The sequence below is a fragment of the Myotis lucifugus genome, unplaced genomic scaffold, assembly GCF_000147115.1.
Source record: "Myotis lucifugus unplaced genomic scaffold, Myoluc2.0 scaffold_11, whole genome shotgun sequence".
Classification (NCBI taxonomy): domain Eukaryota; kingdom Metazoa; phylum Chordata; class Mammalia; order Chiroptera; family Vespertilionidae; genus Myotis; species Myotis lucifugus.
Window position 1 is genome coordinate 14,216,290 of NW_005871059.1, and position 15,468 is coordinate 14,231,757.

Here is a 15,468-nt window from a genome sequence, read left to right on the forward strand (position 1 = left end):
AAAGATAGTCTAAATGGTGAATGTGCAAATATAGGACTATAATTTACTTAAACTTGAATGTTTTTTTAAATAATCTCAATCATGAAAAATAAATATTGCTTGATACAAAGAAAATCCTTAAAGTATAATCTTCCTTAATGAACAATTGCATCAAATTGTATATGGAACTAAACACTTTACACTCTATGTGCTATCCTTGACTTAAACATGCCAGAACAAAGTCTTATTTTCCCCCTTCATTTTTAAAAAAGCCATTTGAAGGAAAACAGAAAGATTATTTATTTTATATGGCTATGCCCTCTAAAACACTATTGCTTAGACTAAGCCTCTAAGAGTTAAAGCTTATAAAAATATCAATAAAGCAACGTAGCTAGTTATTTCAAAGTTTTCATTCTCTATCAGGTCAATTTCTCTTTTTCTATATAAACAAATTAAGATGGTCTGAAAGAAGCTTGATATTTTTGAGCTGTTCTGTTTTTAGAAACCCAGAATCCTGTTCACCTTTAGGTGCACAAAAACCACATGCACGTATTTAACAAAACACTTTTTTTTCTTTGCTATTTGACCTGCACAATATTAATGTAGATTTTTTTTTACATAACTGCATAAACACAACAGTAGTAACAGAAATAAAAAAATAGCATTTGATGGTATTCTAAAGGCTAAATTAGCTTACCTAATTTAATCCTCACAATGACTCTAGCACAGTGGTTCTCAACCTTCCTAATGCCTCGACCCTTTAATACAGTTCCTCATGTTGCGGTGACCCCCAATTTCATTGTTACAAATTGAACATAATTAAAGCATAGTGATTCATCACAAAAACAATATGTAATTATATATGTGTTTTCCGATGGTCTTAGGCGACCCCTGTGAAAGGGTCGTTCGACCCCCAAAGGGGTCGCGACCCACAGGTTGAGAACCGCTGCTCTAGAAGGCAGGCACTGTTGTTATCCTCATGGTTAAAAGTACAGAAACAGAGGTGCTGTGAGGCAAAGAGAAGGGTCCCAGGTGGTAGAGCAAATGCCAAGGAGCTGGGATTCTACCCTAGACGGTCTGTCTTCAGGGTCCCTTCCTTCACCACTGTGCAATGCCACTTCTCAAGTGCTCAATAGAAGGTGTATATTAGTAGTATTATTATTTTCACAATTAATGGAAGTAAATTAACAGTTCTATAACCCATGCTCCTCAGTAATTCTTACTTCTCCTGTTCCTTGTTGTCCTCTGTTTTATTTCCCTCTAGACATGAGATTTTATTATATTTGCAAAAGGATTTATTCTATTATTATTTTGGGTTTAAATTCTAATCCTGCTGGCTTAATACATATCTAACATAATCCTAATTACTAGTGCCCAAGCTCATATATAAAGACCATACTTAGTGATGGCTCAGGATTTTTACACAAGGGATTAATAAAGAACCTCTCCCCTGAATCACTGAACTAGACAGAGGCAAGCATACAATTCCCAGTTGCAGTAAACATCCCCATGGTGCTGCATCAAAATGAATTTGCTCAGGGAAAAATTGACTAGATTATACAGATGTCAACATCTGTTTAAATTTAAGATTCTAAATACTTAACTAGATTCTCACTTTGGAATGCTTTTTATAATATTGTGTTATTTTATGAATGCTACCTTTTTAGGAATCTGACAGGGAATAAAAAGGGCAGGTGTCTTTGGAGAGTTAATTTCCAAATAATGAGCAAATACTTACATAATATAGGTAGGATAACAAGAGCTTGCCACTCTGTAATTTAACAGATACATGGAATACTTCTCCCTAACACGGTATTTAGGGGAAGTTTTAAGAATTGCCATTAGACAGCCTTTGGGGGTATTATGCAATCTGTGTCAGGTATGCTTGCTGAGCCCACAGTCTTCAATGGTATAAACACAATGTATGTTTGTGTACACATGCATGTATGTAAATTCCCTTCCCAGGAATATATTTCCCCTTCCCAAGAAACATATAATTTTGAAAACTAATATTTTTTGGCTGAAAATTTGGAACAAAATGGTAAAAGAAAGTCTTCCCATAGCCAGTGAAGACTGCTGGCCACAGTGCGATAGAGAGTGGACAACTCTCCAGCTTTCCTCTCTTTTCCCCTTAGTTCATTGTGATTACTGCTCAAAGGATAGAAAAAAGCAGTACAGTTCACCTGTGGCACTGTTGCCACCTGTCATCTCTCCCCTGTGCTTTCTAAGACAGTGGGTTTCTGATGGTAGAGAGAGGTATGCAGGAAAAGACCCTCGATGCAGGGCTGTTTTTCCTAGGAAAGCAGAGCCCTGGGTTCTGCCACATGTCCATTAGGTCAAGTCTTAAGTCCCCTGGGTCAGTTGTGTGTACCTGGGAAAATGATAACTACCTATCCTTGGGTGTTTGCTATGTGTCAAACGTTAAATATAATATCTAATTTAGTCTTCATGAAAATAGAAAAGGAAGGCACCAGTTCTCTCGGGTAAAAGAGGACATGAAACTTCAATGTTAGTAAATAGGAGAATGATATTTGAATAGGTCAAACACCATATATTTTTGTGTCTAAAGTCTATGCTTGTTTTTGATATTATTTTCTAAGAAGAAAGTGCTAGAACAAGGAAGAAGAATGCTACCTGTATCCCTCAGTTTAATTCCAAAACGAAAGTTATCCATATGAAACGTTTTTAATTCTCTCCAGTCTTACAAAAAGAGGTGAGAATTTATTAGAATGCATGCTAATCAAGTAAGAAAAAAAGTCTAAACCTGAACATAAGAGGGGCAGGTGCTAACTGAAATCTTTGAACCAAAATCACGATTTAGAACACCTCTAAGGTATTTTAAAAATAACACTGTTAAAAGAGAAGGTAACCAATGATACTTTGAATACCATATTATTATCCTTGACTTAGGTATTATAGCCTTCAATATGATATCCAGGGCAAAAGTATATACTAAGTGTACTTTCATGAATTTTGTTAAATAAAAATCCTTATACTAACAGACTGTTCACGCAAGGGAGCATGTATGAAATGCTCTAACCTACATCTGAGCAGTATATATTTTAGTAATGTTACTGTTTTACACATAATATGCATTAGATGGGTTTCATTTTTTATAAAAATCTCTTTTAAATAGAAGAATATAAGCACACAAAAATGCATAGAAATAAGTAGATAAATATGCTGCTATTCTGATATGTAAATTCAGAAACATAAAAATCAAGTAACATCAGAGAATGAGGCAAGGAATCTGTATGATTATATTATAAAATTTGGAAACCTTAGTCCCAAGTTTTTCAGCTCTAACTGCCTTATTGTTCCTTCCATCTATGTTTTTCTAGTAATTATACAAAACCCTTTCTTTGTATTTTCTCTTATTTAATTTTGGCTAAACTATGCAGGGCTGTGTATACTGATGTGAAACAATTATCATCCCATCAGAATTATTTAAGAAACTTACCCTGGAAGTCATATAGGCATGTTGCCAATTTATCCATGTAATGTGGAGGAGAAAAAATACTGTTGACATTTTTAAAAGTCAGGAAACTACTTTTAAAGCTAGAAAAATACAAAAGTATCGTCATTTAATGGGAACTTAGTTTCATGTCCCAGCACACGCTCCTGCCAGAATCCAATGCTATATAACTACTTACATTTTGATTTCCAGCAGATGTAGTCAAAGTTGACAACATTCTCCTGTGACTCATTAGAAAATATTTTCACTGAAAACATATTCTTGATTTAAAACATAAGTGGCCTCATTTGATTTTTTTTCTCAGCAGCTTGTATCAACCTGTTTTTAACTTCCTAACTTTTCCCACCTTTCTACACTACATACCAACATCTTGATCTAGTGAACTAACCCAGATAATGAATAATATTGAATATCAGTTTCTCATAGTAATCCTGTACTTGAAAGAGAGAGAAAAATATACAAAAGTACTAGTTTAACAAAAGTAATTGCCTTCTGTCCTAGTGCTTCATTAGGAATAATTTATATTTGCTCCAAATTAAAGGGTTTACAATCATAAAGGACAAATTATAACATAAATATGCTTGGTTTGACATTGAAAACAATTGCGCATGTGTGAATTATGCCCAGATAATCCACCAGCAGAGCAAGCTGATTCCCCGGGACACTGACCTGGATTTAGCATGACCTGGTGTGGGCAGAGCTGACCTGAGCTGGCACTGCTCTAACCAGGACAGGGAAAGACTGCAGCCCAAAGAGAAATACCATGTAGTGATGTTATACCTGAGAGGTATTCAATTAACTTTCACCTATGTGCTTTCTGATTAATCTTTAAACAAATGCAATCTCATGCATCCTATACCAATTGCATCGGCAATAACAACCCTGTGCAGGTTTCTAGTCTATGTACGCATTTCACCAGTTGCAACGGGGGACAAGATTTTATTAAATACAATTTTAACTTGCAAATGGGACTATCAGGACTTTCTTTAGGAAACTAGCCTTTCCCATTTTACAGTGCACAATTTATCAAAGAAATGTCTACATTTTTAGTGAAATTCTGGATTCTATAATTTAGAATCTTCCCAAGTTTTCAAACAAATCGTCCGTAGCATGCATGTAAAAGGTGTTAATTTTAGGAGAGACCATTGAAATTTGAGGAGAGAAACACTTGTCAGACTGGGAAGTTCTAACTCCTATGACTGGCACTATCAACAGAAGAGCCAGCAGGGTAAAAGTAACATGAAAATGTGAAGAAAAAAGTAGCCACTGAATCAATCAGACTCACTAAATAGGCAGAAATGGAAACCTGCCCTGATAGTCACTCAGTTAGGGAGAGTTCAGCCAACTGAGGCAGCTTCAATGTGGATGTGAAAATTCAATTTAATGAAAATCTATTACATAAATTTTCCTTTCCCATAAGAAAAGGGATAAGGTTATTTAAAAAGTAAAAAACACTAAAAAATGCTTCAAATAAACTAGTCTCGGCAATCCCTTCAGCCTCACCATACACACAGAATCAATTCACATGGTTTGTGAAACCAGTTTGGTCACTCCCAGGAATTGCAGAGATGGAAAACAAGCATGCCTTTGCTATTCATTTGATTCTTAACCTGAAAACAAGGCCCACATTTTGCACTATACTCTCTGCTTTCTTTCTTTTTTTTTTTTTAGCAGCCACTCAGCTATTTTAATTAAATGGATCCTTAATGAATGACCATAGGGAAAAGGACACACAAAAGAATTCAATGTGAGAAATTTTGGAGTCTATCATATATGCAAGTATAGGAAATCAGTCCCAAAGACTTTCCAACCCCTGTTTATAGTACTGATAAACCATAAATCAAGAAGAGTTTATCAATATTTAAAAGCCAACTATTCCTAATAGTCTTCAGAGATCCTTAATCCCATTGCATAAAGAAAAAAAACTTCCTTGTGAAGTGAAATTCAATTTTATAAAAACTCATATGCCCTACTACCAAGAATTTGTTAGACAGAATGCATTGGATTGGAAATGAAATGGAAAGAATTAAAAAGCATTAAACATATAGGAATTTGGGAAATAATTTTGAATCCACACATTGCTCTTCTTGCACTGTCAAGCAAAGGCCTTGAGTTCCAGCTGTGGGGTTTATTGACTCTGTCTGTTATTGGGATGCAGACCCTGAATTGTTTTTCTAAGGTACCGATGGCTTGTGCTTTGCTGTCTATACTCTCCCGTGGATGCCCTTGTTCCAATGTCAAGTGTCTGTGAGAGCCATGACTGGGATTAATTGGTGCTTTTTCCAGCAACGCTGAGTGACTCATTCTGGACCCTGAGAAGGTTGGCTTTACTAGCCTCATATCAAAGTTGTTTCAGTCCACGAGGCATGTATGAACTTTTAGGGTACGTAATCAGGCATCTACTGGGTACCTGGGGAGTTTCTGAAAACATGCCAGGGAGTTTGGGCTTCTCACTGTGACTGGGGCTACTACTGAGATTTGGAAGAAGACAAGGTTGAACAGTCATGCAATGTGTTGGGCCTGTATAACAAAGAACTGACTTCCAAATCCCCCCCTGGGAGACACTGGTGGGTCATCTACACTCCCAGTCACGTTGTACACACACACCTCCTTTTATCTCTACACATAGTTATCATCATTGCTTCTCTTTAAAGCAAACAACAAAAAATAACAAGAAACCCTAGGGTAATTACTACCCCCCGAGCACATATGAAACATTATGTTAAAGAACATGTAAAAGACCGTGTCTGAGCTACAGCAGCCTGTTTTCTCTCCCAGGCGATGTCAGGCACCATGCTCCCTCCTAAAGCCTGCAGTCATCACCACAACAGCTGCCGCCTGAAGGGTGTGGTGCATCTGCCTTGGTGTTCTGCCAGACCACATTAATCATCTTTTTCCCAGGCACTACCATGATATCTACCATCCCTGTTAGTTGAGACTCTGGATGGTCCATCTAAAGAAGAATAAAAAAAAATGAGAGAACGAGTAACATGGGGATATAAATTATAAAGGATTACATCACTTCATGTAATAAGACTGTGGGTGTTCCTGAAAAGATACTGTTATTTTAGAGAGGTATGGAATTTCTACGAATTAATCATATGACAGAACATAATAATCAAGCCTACAAAAACAGAACAATTGTTCCCTAAATGAACTTTTGTGTCAAGCAGCGTTTTCACATATGGTGTTGCTTAAAGATAAAGGTATAACACCCTATCGTAAAAGCCATCCTAAGGAGGAAGAAAGGAACACAAAAAGAAAGGGGGAAAAGAGAATGAGGGAAGAATAGAGACTGATTGTTAAATTTCTATCTCAAAAAGTTTGATAAGAGTATAATCATTATAATTAGAGTAACCATAAAATTTACTGGGCTTTTGTTAAAAGTAAAGAGTTTCTAAGCAGAGAGGACACTGGGACAGCAGGTATAACTGGGACTGTATTTGGGGCAAGCTGGGATGCATAGTCACCTTGCTGCAGTGAACTTAGAGGTGTCTCTTAGATTTGACCTCATTTACAAATGACATGAAAGCCTTATTAGTTATTATATGGCATACTGCAGTGAGAACAGTGTAGGTAAAGACTCATTCATTCATTCATATAATAAATTATTTGTTGCCTTCCTACTATGTGCCAGGTACTGTACCAGGTACCTAGACTAGATTTTAAAAATCCCAAAATGATCCAGTCATTGAGTTGCTCCTAATGGGAAAAATAAATAATTCTACAAAGCCTCAGTTATCCATAACCTGCAAGAAATGATCATTAGGGTTTAGTCAAATTTTCTGGGTGGCTGAGATGTACATCACTATCAGCAATAGCACCTTTAATATGGAATCATTTTGTATAAAAATAATTCCAAAATGTGTTATGATGCTAAGCATAGTGTAACTTTTACTTTGAGAATCAAGGTGATCAATAATAATGAGAATCTTTATACTGAACTAGGCAGACCAATGCCCTCAGGGATTACGGAAGCACAGAGGGCTTCTGGTGTTAATGCCAGAATAACCATGGGATTAAGCAATTTGCATTCTTACATTTATGTTTGATTATTTTTCTTTTTCATTTTTTATTCTTAGACCATCACTTCTCAATACTATTGCTATGCCTGTTTGTAATAAGAGTAATTTAAATTCACCTAATATGTGGCATGTACTTCTCTAAAGTGTTTTCCATCTAGTCCTCCATTTAGTCCTTAAAATACCTCCATGGGATGATATGGTATTAGTCCCATTTTACAGACAATGAAATCTGAAGCACAGAGGAGTGGTTTGCTCAAGGTCAGAGAGCTGGGAACTGAACTCAGTAGTCTCCCGTGTTTGCACACTATGTAGTGTTAGCATGCCCACATCCACTTTAATGAGCTATGAACCTTTAGAATTATGTATAAGGTAAAAGAAAATATGAGAGAGTCAAGCATGTGGGTTTGAGGCAATGAATTCCATGACACCTAGATTTGTCATCAGGCCTTTTTCTTTCTCTGTACTTTACAAATACGCCTGTGTGGACGAATTGATAGACTCCGTTTGCCAAGTTTATGGAGCCTTAGAAATTAATTATAATTCAAATAAAAGCATTTTTACAATGCAAGAATATTCCAACTATTCTTAAGTTGGATATTTTCTTATTAAAAACTTAGAGTTTTTAAGAAAATTAAAGTTTAATTTTAGTTACATGAATTTTAAAAATATAAAGACAGTTATTTGGCACAGGAAGCATGCCAGAAAGACATCAAGTATCAGGTGATAGAAATTCATAAACACATGAACAAAGACTTCATTCACCCATTGGCTTGCTGGAAAGCAAATGAGAACATTTTGTAGGTTGCTAAGACAACTGAGAAGTGATGATTTAAATGTGAGATAATGAGCAGAATCTCTGTACCTTTACAAATCAAATTTTTGGAATCCCTACTAAGCTCTCATCTAAATTTATAACTAAAACCTTAAGAGCATTATTTAAGAAAGGGAAAAAAACCAGCTTTCAGGTGTTTGAGCTATGCCGGTGAAGAAGCCTGAAGCCTTCTGATCAGGAGAGAGCCTGGTTGGAGGATGTGTGTGGTGTGGCAAAGAGGGGTGTTTCTGGCTAGATCAAGCCCATCTTGTAGCAGTGATGGATGAGGTGCCTTTCAAATAATTACCAATAAGTCAAAAAATTATTGGCAACTGAAATAGTAGCTTTTTCTAGAATATTCCTATTTTAAATTTGAAACTCTGGGCTCATTCCTTTTAGCCACACTGTCCTCCCCGCTCAAACACACAGGGGAAGGTTTCCACTGAAAGGCCTATGCACTGGCTCATTCCTGAGAGAATGTACTTCCCCAGCCCACTTCTTGACTTATTTCCTTTTTTCCTTCAAGTTTTTGCTTTAATATCATACAATTTAAAATTACAACTAACTTCTCCCCAGTATACTGCATCCTTGTTTTATTCCCTAGTTCTTATGATCTCCTAACATACTCCATCATCATGTATGCTCCTGTTTTTACATCTATAAGTATCTCAAGCATTCAGACATAGATGTCCAATAAATAGTAACTTTAAGGGCAAGAATAATGTTCCTGTAATTAAACTGTTGGAAAGAAAACGGTGAGATCCTCTTGTTTCTTCCCACCTTAAATTGACACAACATGAAGCGGGCCTCCTAACACCTCTATGTTTCCATTCACACTGAGTCTAGAACTTTTCACTGAACATACCCCACATCCAGAAAAACCATAAGGATTTATTCAGCTCAGTAACTCCTAAGCAGACTATCAACCATAAGGGATATACTCAGAGGCCTTCACTGCCTCCATCCATAATAATTTTAATTATCATTATGATGCAAAGTAGAATCTTGTCTTAGTTCCTCGGGTCCTCTGAATGAAAGTCACAAAACAGATGCTACTTTATGTAATGTGTTACTATGACCAAATTAACTCAAAGCAGCTAACAGTCCCCAGAAAGACTGTTTCATATTATCACCCATAAAGACTTCAGAGAAACTCAGTTTACAAGAGGCTGACCAGAAACATGGCTATTCTCTGGAATTCATCACCAGTACATGTGGTGAAATCAAGCACTTTCTCCTATTTAGAGAATAATGCAAGCTGTCAGTAGGGAGAGGCCAGGTCCCACACACTGTACCATGCTTATTTCAAGTCAAATCTATTGTTTCATCCTCTATATACATTCGTTCTCAATACAAAAAAAATTAAAAATATATGATGTAGAAGATTGAGAAAATGTATTTAAAGCATGAAAAACGTTGTGTATAATGCCTCCCCAAATAAACACAATTTGCTCAGTCTTTCAGGCCTTTTAAATACATCTCATACCTGGTTTCTCTGCTTCCAGGCACCAAGGCCATGGCTAATCTGTCATCACAAGTTCAATTTTAATCAGAAATCCACTGGTGACCTCCCAATGCTTGCAAAGACAGGTTGCCAAAACTTAGAGTTTGGACTCCAAGTTATTGTATTTATTTGATATATTTGAGAATTTGTTTTTTTTTTTTAAAGAAAGTCCATGCCTAGATGCTTATTTTGGTAAAACTGTCTTTAGAAAGGTCAATAACATAAGCTGCAGTATGAAGTGCATTCATCAGATAATCATTTAACAACTGGATTAATCACAGGAAATGGAGGAAGCAATTTACATTTGGGTTGGTAACTGGGAGCAGAAGAGAAGACTGGGTCCACTGAACAGCAACTTGTCAGCCTGGCGATAGGGATAGGGAGGTAACAAATTGGTAGGTTTACAGAAGTGAATGGAGCTTCTCTTCAAGTTTGGCTGTCACTCCACTTAAAGATCTCTCAAGCTATCTCTACTTTGCAGGTCTTAGTTTATAGATTTCTGATGTATGAAATCAAGCTCCTAGTCTTCGTATTAGTGAAATGGATAACCACTGAGTTATATCTAATTAGGGAGTGGGAGAATGATGCATGCTGGATTATATAAAATGAAAGACTTGGGGAAGGGGTTTTGAATATAACAGACCAGTTATATATTCTGGGCAGAAATAAAAAGTAGATGACATTTTTTGGGTTATCTGCTCAGTATCTTGGAAGTTCTTCTCACCCCTGCTTCATATACTCCCAAGGGGTGGTTCCTGAAAGCCATGTTTCTGTTTTGTGAATCTGTCTTTCTAATACCATTACCTTCCCTGGAAATGCTCTCAAAATTGGGAAGAGAAAAATAAACTTCTAACAAGACACAGGTCAACTAAACCATTTTATATAGCGATTGAGTTTTCAGCATCTTTCTCTTCAAATCCTGAAACACAAAAATTAGATTGCATTCTTAGAATACTTATCTATTAATCATCCATCATGTTCAGGGGAAGGTTACCTTATAACTTGAAAGAGCTGGTTTTAAACAACTACAAGGAATGAATTATTATTTTGTATTGTGATTAGTAATTTTCTGGGTTATTTAGTCCAAAAGAGAGTCTATGCTAGTAATATACTAAGTCCAAAAAAATGCTTATATAATCCCATGGACTGTACAGCTAGATTGTGTTACTGAGAATACCTAATTTTATTGGTATTATGTCCTGAAATGTTCAAGATTGAGAACATGCAACCTGGTAGTAATACTTTCTCAGGCTTCTAGGAATAGAATATTTGGCTAGATGTACCTCTGATTTGACACAGTGAAATACTATATATGTTTTTACTGGTCTAAAAAAATATGGCATTTAATTTTTAACCAAAAATTATATGCAGATAAACAGTTCTGAATTCTGGAAGCATGCAATAATTATTATCAAATAAACATGTATAACTTAATGTGTGAATTATAACATTGTTAAATCATAATTATTTACATAAGATGAATAAATTGTATTTTTAAAGTTTTACCCATAGACACTGAACAGATAAACTTCCTGAGACTCACGGAACTACTAGGATGTTAAACAGAGATCCATTCCAAACTCTGAAGAGTCTCCTGCCTTTCTCTTTATAATTGTAAAGTTAGGATAGACTAGGGTAAAGTTAGGATGGCCACGGCTTTGCTGATTTCAGGCAATCATTAAGTTCTCAGCAAACCCAATTTCTTTAACCTATAAAGTGGAGAAGAGTTCACCTCCACCATTACCTACAGAACCATCTTACACTCTAGATGGAAAAACTATCATCTTAGCTCATATGCACCATTGTACTTCCTATATTTTAATTCTCTCCCTTAGGTTCCCTTATTGTAATCTGCTGTTCGTAGTGTGGCCAGGATGGGATGAAGCAGTAACATAAAAAGAACTAATATATTTCCTGGAAGTCACTTATCAACCCAGTTTTGCCAAAATTATTACTTCCATTCATTCCTTAATTAACAGACCGAGTTTAAAAACAAAAATTGCCTGACTTGTTTTACTTTTTATATTCTTGATCTCATCTTGAGGAAATTGCTCCACTAATTAGTGGCCCCAAAAGGAAAAAAGTAAAGAATAATGCAACTTCATCCAATAAGATCACCAAAGAAATCATTCTAATATTATGGAGACTATTTTAACAAATAAACACTCTATGATTATTTGCCAAGAATGCAATTAAAGAATAAAATGAATTATTTTCTCACTTGCTATCAGAAATAAAAAGGACTGAAAGCAAAAGAATACAAAAAATGTGGGGCTCAAAGAAACATCTGCTATTAACCTCACTTGTCCAGGAGCTGTCTCTTACAGTAAAATTAAATAAGATCAATGTATGTTCAGTGATAACTCAAAGGAGGCACACATCTACACCAATAAATTCACCATGAATATAGACAAAATCAGCATAAGATATTTCCGTTTGTGTTGTAAGATGGTATACCTAGTAACAAACAATTTTAAGGTATAGTCTAGTATTTTATGGTTAACAGTTTTAGGAACAAAGGCCAACAATACTATATTCTGGATATGCAAACGACACAGAGAAAAGTAAATGAAGAAACATTGAGAAATGCCACTTTTCTGTGTAGCACATTATAGGCCTTTTCATATGACACAAAGTTCAATACAGTTTTAGGAACCTGAGAAAACACTCTCCCTAACGTCTGACTTTCAGTGTATACACACAAGTTATTTCTAAGAAGATATTTTTACCTTATTTACATTGAATTGGTTTGTAAATTCTCTTTCTCCCCAACTACCAGTCACATCTGCAGCTCAAGCATTTCTTTCCCAAGAAAGAATAAGGCCAAGCAAGTCAAAGAATTTGCTGATACATATGTCACTCCAAGAATTTTCCTGACAAAGTCTCCACACCCAATTTAATTACTTCCCTACTGTAAAAACACTTTCCATCTGTATTCATTCTAATCTTTTCAAATCCAAAACCAACATACTATAAAGTGAGCTAAATGAGTGACATGAGCGTTAGGTTCCAAGTGAGGCAGCACTTTATAAGGCAGTGGGTCTGCAGCCGGCATGCATTTTATGCTGATGCAGTATTTCATTTGGAGCTCAGTTCTTTACTTCGTATTTTGTTTGAATAGAATTATCTAGCCCTAGGCTTTTAAATCTCTATCTGAATCTCTCATATTATTCTCTCTCTCTCTCTCTCTCTCTCTCTCTCTCTCTCTCTCTGTCTCCTCTCCATCCTTCCCTCTAGCATGGGAAGGGAGAGGGAAAGAGGGGGAGAGGGAGAGAATATCTGAATGTTTGGTTTTTGATGACCATAAAAGAATCTAGTCATATATGTATATAATAAAGTAATGTTGTCTATAATAAAGGCATTTTGGTGTGGGGTGTTTTCTGATAGGTTATTAAAAACTGAACCTTAGTACATGCATATAATAAATACTGTGTGGGGCATTTCTTCTTATACTAGTATATATTTTTATTGATTTCAGAGAGGAAGAGAGAGAGAAAAATTAATGATGAGGGAGAATCATTGATCGGCTGACTCCTGCATGCCCCACACTGGAGATCAAGCCTGCAACCTGGGCATGTGCCCTGACTGGGAATCAAACCATGGCCTCCTGGTTGAAGCTCAACCACTGGACCACACTGGCCGGGCTGGACATTTCTTGATTCGTTGACTATTTATTAAGTTATTGTATGCTTTTTGTGCAGAATGTTCTTTAGCATATTTTATTCTCTTCTTGGTATTCCATCATTGCATTACTTAAGTGCTAGTTTTGGCACTCTAATACCTAATACCTATGACTAACAGAGAATCTAAGAATAGTCACATCTTTATTTTACAGACACTTCTAGGCTTTGCAGACTGTCCCCTGCACCAGAAGTTAAGAGAGGAGACTATCCATTATCAAAATGACTGGGCAATTTTGAACCAGTAAGTGATTCTAGATCATCTTGAAGGTCTTTCCACCTTGGATGTTAATAAGTAAGGATTGTAGTTGTTTTTTTGATATCACAAAGTATTAGAGTCATTAGAAATTGATTTGTCTAATTTTACCCATTTATATCACAGATTAGGAAACTTTTAGAAGCAGCTAATCCATGGTAACTGACTACTGGTTTCCAGGAAGTCAAGCTACTTTTCAATTAATATATAATTTATTATACATGAATATCCTATCTAATAAAAGAGAAAAATGGAAATTAGCGTATGACCGCTACCCTTCCCATTGGCTAATCAGAGCGATATGCAAATTAACTGCCAGTCAAAATGGCGGTTAACCGCCAACAAAGATGGCGGCTAATTTGCATACTGCAGGCAGGATGGGACAGCACTATTCTGCCTGCTCTGCCGCCATCCGGGCCTGCTATCTGTGACCCTGATGGCAGGCGACCCCTGTGCAACCCGACCCAGGGCTGGCAGGCATGACCCCAGCGATCTGCCACTGGCCAGGCCCCCAACCAGGAGCGGGAGATCCCCCGGCACTGGCGGGGACTGCTGCCCGTCAGCCAGCAGTCACTCCCCCAACAGGCCAGGGATGAGCAACCGGAGATCCCACAGCAGGAAAGGGGGGCCTGCAGCCAGCCCCTGTGTGCGCCTGTCCGTGGGATCTCCACGGAGATCACGGAGCAGGATAGGGCGGCCTGCAGCCAGCCCCTGTGTGCGCCTGCCCCTGAGTCACTGCTGAGATCCCCGAGCAGGAAAGAGTGGCCTCTAGCCAGCCCCTCTGTGCGCCTGCCCGTGGAATCACCCCAGAGATCATGGAGCAGGAAAGGGCGGCCTCTAGCCAGCCCCCATGTGTGCCAGCCCCTGGGTCGCTGCAGGGATCACAGAGCAGGAAAGGGCGGCCTGCAGCCAGCCCCCTGTGCGCCTGTCCCTGGGTAGCCCTGGGGATCCCACAGCAGGAAAGGGCGCCCCACCCTGGCCACAGCTCAAGGGAGAGTACAACATGCAGTGGAGGCCAGGAGCCTGAGAGATCAACAGAGAGGGGCGCCTGCTCCAAGCCTCCAGGGTGTGGCTGGGGGTAGGCCCCCAGCAGACACACACACACACACACACACACACACACACACACACAGTGCCTACTCTGAGCTTCCAATGTGGTTGGGAGCAGACCACCAGTGGACACACACACGGCAACTGCTCGGAGCCTATGTGGCGGGGCTGGGGGCAGGCCCCCAGCAGACACAAACACACACACACACACACACACACACACATACACACACACAAACTCACACACACGGGGACGGCTGCACCGAGCCTCTGCTGCCAGACTGTGGCCATCAGTAGGACATCCACTGAGGGCTCCCGGACTGAGGGGCAGGCTTGGCTGAGGGAACCCCATCCCCCAGTGCACGAATTTCGTGCACCGGGCCTCTAGTATTAATATAATACATTAAATATATGATATATTATAAAACGATAAAATACATTTTAGGTAGTCTTTTTAACATAATAATTATTTGCCTTAAAAATAAAATTGTACTTTTAAGGCCATATGACCTGAGATTTACTAGATAAAAGAAAATGGTCTAATTCTAGGTTTAAATACACTGAGCTCTATACTCTATTTCTTCTCTGACTTATTTACATCAATTGTGAATACAATCAGTTTGGTGGCTTGCTTCATTTACTGAAGCACAACATTATCTGTCCAAAAATCCTGAGTGGCTTGAAGGGT

The 15,468-nt window shown here is 37.8% G+C and overlaps 1 protein-coding gene across 4 annotated transcripts in view; it reads right to left on the reverse strand.

Moving 5' to 3' along the window:
• EYA4 (EYA transcriptional coactivator and phosphatase 4) overlaps positions 1 to 15,468 on the reverse strand; it is a 235,782-nt gene that overhangs the window by 85,876 nt on the left and 134,438 nt on the right. The gene's annotated exons all lie outside the window — the stretch shown is intronic.